This window comes from Sarcophilus harrisii, chromosome 4 (assembly GCF_902635505.1).
Source record: "Sarcophilus harrisii chromosome 4, mSarHar1.11, whole genome shotgun sequence".
Taxonomy (NCBI): domain Eukaryota; kingdom Metazoa; phylum Chordata; class Mammalia; order Dasyuromorphia; family Dasyuridae; genus Sarcophilus; species Sarcophilus harrisii.
In genome coordinates this window covers 292807652-292813813 of record NC_045429.1, presented here as the reverse complement: position 1 = coordinate 292813813, position 6162 = coordinate 292807652, and the positions used below count along the sequence as shown (strand labels likewise).

General features: G+C 35.0%; 1 non-coding gene across 1 annotated transcript; it reads left to right on the top strand.

Moving 5' to 3' along the window:
• Window positions 1–5714: 5714 nt before the first annotated feature.
• Window positions 5715–5786, top strand: TRNAA-CGC. Its single transcript has one exon. It is a non-coding gene; the product is annotated as a tRNA-Ala (tRNA).
• Window positions 5787–6162: the final 376 nt, after the last annotated feature.

Genomic DNA, 6162 nt, shown 5'->3' with positions numbered 1-6162 from the left:
TAAAACTTTGTATTCTAAAATTTTCTCCCTCCCATGTTTATCTCCTCCTTCCCTAAGATAGCAAACAATCTGATATTGATATAGGTTAAATATTCTTGGAACTCCATTAAAAAATTAAAGCTTTAAGACACAAGTGTTGGAATCCTTACGAAGTGTTAAGTCATTAGAGTTGATAGAGACAATAATTACCTAATTTAGCATGGTTCATTATGATTGATCTGATCTTACAAGGAGATGTTATGGGCCCAAAGAAACAAGGTACTGTGATAGACAATAATGCTTGTGTTTACACCTTTAGAGAGCTCATATAAGCAAGAAGAATTTAAGTACTCATTGAAGTTCACAAATATGGGAGATTCACAAAGATAACTTTGTAACTTTATGAATTCATACCTCCCTTGAAGCTCTTAGAGAGCACTCTGGGAGGAAACCCATAATCCCACTCTCGGAGAAGGAGCATAAATAGAGCTTCAGGGAGCCAGTCAAGTGAGTTACTTCGAAACATCAACAAGAGTCGGAGAGGAGCACTCTGGGAGATTGAGAGCCAGGAGCAGTCTGGGAGATACAGAAGCCCACAAACCCTCTCTTGGAGGCAAGAGAGATTCATTTTCATCTTCCACCTTTGTGCTCGCTGGAGGCTGAAGGAACAGAGGCAGAAGCAAAGGACAAAGTTGCAAAAGCTCTTAGAATCAAGGAGAGAGAGAGAGAGAGGCCTCTAAGAAAGCTAACTGGGCTATATTGAAGGACGCAATAAAAGATCTGAACTTTTATCACCTGGCTGCGTTTTGGATGATTATTATTTTTAGCTGAAATTAAGGCTGCCTCCAGAAAGCCTCCTCAAGAAACCTACACCCAGAGAGAACCATATATATTTAAAGAAGAAAAACACTACACACAAGCATTAGAGGTTTCTTCCAGGAGCTTCTAGAACACTGTTTTTCTCTGAGGCAATTGAGTTAATCATCCATGCTAAGCAGAAGCCAGAATCTTCAGATACTGGCTCTTATGCAACCCACCAATCCCCAACAAAGCTATGGAAAAAAATAAATTCACCTACCCAGTCCAACATATCTTGGACTAGGTGACCTCTGAGATCCCATTCAGTTCCCATCCTATAAACCCATCTCACCCAATTGCTTCTACTTTTATTTACCATAAAAGGAAAAGAGGGACATTGCTGTAGTAAAAAGGAAAAGTTTCCCTAAATTGATGTCAACTCCAGGATAGAGTCATGTAGGCAGACAACTGTATTGAGAAAATTCCCAAATCAGGCTTAGTCAAACAGGTGGGATACTTTTCATTCAAGGGAAAATGCATTCCCGGGGAAATTAAGTCAGGATAATCTTAATTTAGCTCATGTCAAGAATAATTTTCCCAGCTTTCCCCATGAGAAATCCAAAGATGTTCATAGATATCAATCCCATAGGGTTACTAGCATTAGGCACTGTTTCAACAGCATTTCTTGATGATCATACTTGAAATCAGATTCAGAATAATATCATTTATAATTCCATAAGGTTTAACAATAAACAGCAAACTCTAATAATCAAAGCTTTGGATGGATTTAGTTATTAAGGATCATATACCATTGGAAAAAAGTATTCACTGTAATCTGCATTCTAAAACAGTAAGAAATTCATCATCTTTTAAAATCATAGTTTAACTAGTTCTGGTTAGAGAGAACAGGACATGAATATAACAGCAACAAGACTAGTCATCCTAGCCCAAGGCTCACAATGACTATAAGCAAAGTATATCGCAGAATATAATAACTGGCCCCAAAATTAACCAGGCAGGCAGATTTCTTCTGTGGGAAAATGGTTTAAGAGACTATAATCTTAGTCTTCCCAAGGTCACCCTCCTATCTTTATTCTTAGAGACAGATATCCACTGATCTTAGAGCACAGATGTCACTCCCATTAAGCTGCTGGCATTTTTTTTTTTTGAAGTAAAAGAACATTGCAATAAAGCTAAAAACAAAACTCAAAAAGAATATTAACACACTCAAGTTGTTGCAATTAATTAGTAGTAAATTTAAAATACATTGGGCATTCATAAAAAAATCATACAAAGATTTCCACTTAATATTCCTTTCTACTAGTGTTTCTCTTTTTTATTTTTCAAATTTTGAACTTAATTAACAAAAAAATTCCATGTATACAGTACAATATAAAAAGAAGATTCAATATAAAATAATGAATTTCATTTCATATTGTTTACTTTTTTAAAAATTATGTACTAAATGCTACATTGTTTTCAGATACCCTGATTTTCTGTACTTCCTTCTAAGTTTTCTTCTGTTCTCTGCTGTGCATTTTTATTTTTTTCTCCCTCCTCATAATATGTGTGTAATACATATGTGTGAAAAACATACTATACATACTTCTATTGATCAGTTCTTTCTGATATAGGTCCTTTGTAGTTGATTTGAATATGTATAATGATCAAGATGACTTAATCATTTAAAGTTGTTCTTAGTAAGAATATTGCGGTTACTGGGTATCATGTTTCTTTGGTTGTGTTCATTAAACCCTTTGCTTTTTCATGCAAGTGTTTGCATGTTTTTTTCCCTAAAATCAACCATCTCATCATTTCTTATAGCACAATAGTATTCTATCATAATCATATAGCACACCTTGTTTACCCATTCCTCAGTTGAGAAATATCCTCTCTCCTTCTAGTTCTTTGCTACTTCAGAGAGCTGCTATAAATATCTTAGAACAAATAAGTTCTTTTCCTTTTCCCCTAAGCCTCTTGGGAAAGAGACCTAATAGTGATATTTCTGGGTCAAAGAGTATATACATAGTATTAGAACTATTTGAATATAACTCTAGGTTGCTCTCTAAAATGGTTGGATCAGTTCACAGTTCCACTAATACTGAATCAATGACATAATTTTTCCACATCCTTTCCAACATCTGTTATTCTTCTATCATTTGAGTCAGTTGGATAGGTGTAAGATGATATTTCAAAGTTGTTTTAATTTGCATTTCTCTAATCATATGCCTATATGTAGTTTTGATTTTTTCATTAAAAATCTGCCTCTTTGTATCCTTTGACCATTTGTCAATTGGGGAATGACTCATATTATAAATTTAACAAAGTGCTTTATATATTTGAGATATGAGACCTTTATCTGAGAAACTGTCTATAAAAATTTCCTCCCAATTTTTGTCTTCCTTTTGACATTTTTGTATAAAAACCTTTAAAATAATATTTCTCTTACTCAAAAATAGCTTAAAATCCATTCTGATGTAAAAAAGGCACTCACTAGAATCTAATGAAGTAATTCCATTTTGTAAATGCACATATACAGTGAATATATGATTGTTGTAAACCTCAAGACTAACAGATAGTTATCTATATTTCATCCTTAAAACAAAAATAAATCTGTAAGACTGGAATTTGTTAAGACTATTAGTTAAAATGTAACTTCAGTATAAACAAATCCAAATGTAACTTAATACTTCACAATAGTCTTATACTATAAACAAATTCTTAATAATCTTTTCTCCTCTCATTAAAAAGTATTTGCAATTAGGGAAGAATCCCACAAAAGCTCAAATGCCAGGCAGACAATAATTGTACAGTTTATCCCCTTAGTCTATTTCAAAATCTCTATCAATTAGAATACATTTTACTGAACAGCCCACTAAGAGAGTAAAAGTTTTTTTTAGAAGCTGCAACACAAAGAAAATAACTCAAAAGAGACATAGAACATATATATTTTTTACCCGGAGTAAATCTAACTATTGATAATAGGGAGTCAATCCACAGTCTGAATTCCTAACAGAAAGTTCTCCATTGTGTACAAATATTCCATTTAGGCCCAAAAAGAAATGGGGAAGTTGACTGATAACAATATAATGAACAGATACCTTGAGAGTTAGAGCAAATCTTGCCATTCAACTATCCCTTCAAAGGCTGATTGACCTTTTCAGGAATTGGATTGTAACAGAAATAAAAGGAAAGTAGTGGATCACAAATTAATAATTAGTTACTCATGCAATTATGCAATATTAATTTATCTCCTAAGAACAATAGGAGCAACAAGTTAATTATCATTATTATTATTACAAATGAAGAAACTTAAGAAACCCAAACCATATTTTTAATTAGTGATGTCCATACCTCCAGTCCTGCTATTAATGGAACAAGGCTTTTCTTATCTACAGCTGCTGGTATGGTTACAAAGGTCATTTTTTCTGCAAAACTGAGATTTTGCCTACAAGTCATTGAAATAATTACCAGAATCTGCCATACAACTGGTAGCTTCCCTAAACATTCACATTCTTACATTGTTACAGATAGATATCTCCTTTGCCTCCGACTCTTAATGGAATAAAATATGAGCTCTTTTCCAAGTTTTTATGCAGTTTTCATCCCCAAAAATATGGAAAGCAAAGAAGATAATAGTTTTATTCTTTTTTCTCCAAGACTGAAAACAAATCAAAAGTTTTGAAGGCCAAGAAGACAAAGTTGAAGGAGGCTCTATATAAACACAAAAAGAAGAAAGTATAAGCATTCCCCCTGTTCATTAGTCCCCATGAAGACTCAAGACACTTTAGCTTCTAGGCCAGTTCAAATAATCTCAGAAAAGTGGTCCTAGGAGAAAAAGTTTGATTGTTATGACATAATCAAATTTTCCCTGACCATTGAGGTCAATACTGATATACTGAGGACAACAAACATAAAATAAAGCAGAATATAAAGAACCTGTATGATATCAATGTGGCTAATTCAACCTGATGAAGAGAAGGCTTGCCCAAAAGTATGATGATTGGATGTTGCTGCAAAATAGGAATTACTTGAACTACGGTCAACTAGCTTATTCCATGTAATAAAATTTCCACTACAAAAATATATACTACAAACACTACAAAAATATCAATATTTTCCTCTTGAAAAACCCCACCTCAATCCTCCCTCCCTCACCATTATTAAGCTGCTTATATCCTTCAAGGCAATTTTTTTTACTCCAATTTCCTGCCTTTGAAGCCTTTCAGACTGAGTCTTTTTACAGCACCAACTACGTAAAAGGTCTATCTCTGGGAAGTGGATTTTATTTTGAATCCAATATGAGTTTAAATGGATGGAGGAGGTATTAGAGATCTCTTGTCTGGTCTTTTCCAAACTAATTTAACCTTTTGAATATATTGCTATAACCCATAAATGGGTTTCCTAGGCACCTTTTTTTTTGGGGGGGGGGTAGATAAGGATGCAGGCCTGTCATTTAGGGATGAGTAAAACATTTTTGCTCTTCTCAGAGAAAAATGAGTGAGAGTCAAAACAATTGTGGCAAAATTTTACAACAAAGGATAGTTCAGAAGTCGTGATATAAGGAAGCTGTCATCAATCATGTTCCAGACTAGACCTCTGTCCTAACATGTTTGAATTTCGGGGGGCTCTCTCTACTTAGTAAGAAGTTTATTTCCAGAGATTTTTGGGGAAAGGGGAGAAAAAATTTAGAAGGAAATGCATTGTAATGAAATTTTCTGGGGAAGACCTCTTTCGGGGATTGAGGGAGGGAAAGGTTGCAAGAGACTAGGATGATCAGGGAGCTCTTTCCACTCCAGAAGTAGTCAAACTGCCCAGCTTCGAAAATTGATGAAAGGACGAATCAGAACTTTCTCTCCTCACCAAAACATCCTCCAGATATCACTAAACGTGACTTACTTTCAGGAAGGCTAAGTAGAAATAATACCTACCAGTTTGGGGATGTAGCTCAGTGGTAGAGCGCATGCTTCGCATGTATGAGGCCCCGGGTTCGATCCCCGGCATCTCCACTTTGCATTTTGCAGATTCAGCAGGGTCTTCCACAAATGTATACTGCCCTATACAAACAGCTGAGCAAAACGAAACTCAAAAGCCCGGCCCCTTCTGTCATTCCCTTATTCTCACTCGAATATATGTATATCCATGTACACATATCCGTCTCGGTGTATTTATATGTAGCTATAAAATGAAACTCAAAAGCCTGGCCCCTTCTGTCATTCCCTTGCCCTCACTCGAATACATGTATATCCATGTACACATACCCATCTCGGTGTATTTATATGTAGCTATGTACACGGATGTATTTTGGTTTTTTTTTTCCTTCCCTTTCCCTTCTCCCCCCATCTGTGTTTTTACCTCAGCAATGTCCCCTTATTAGTCATGCAA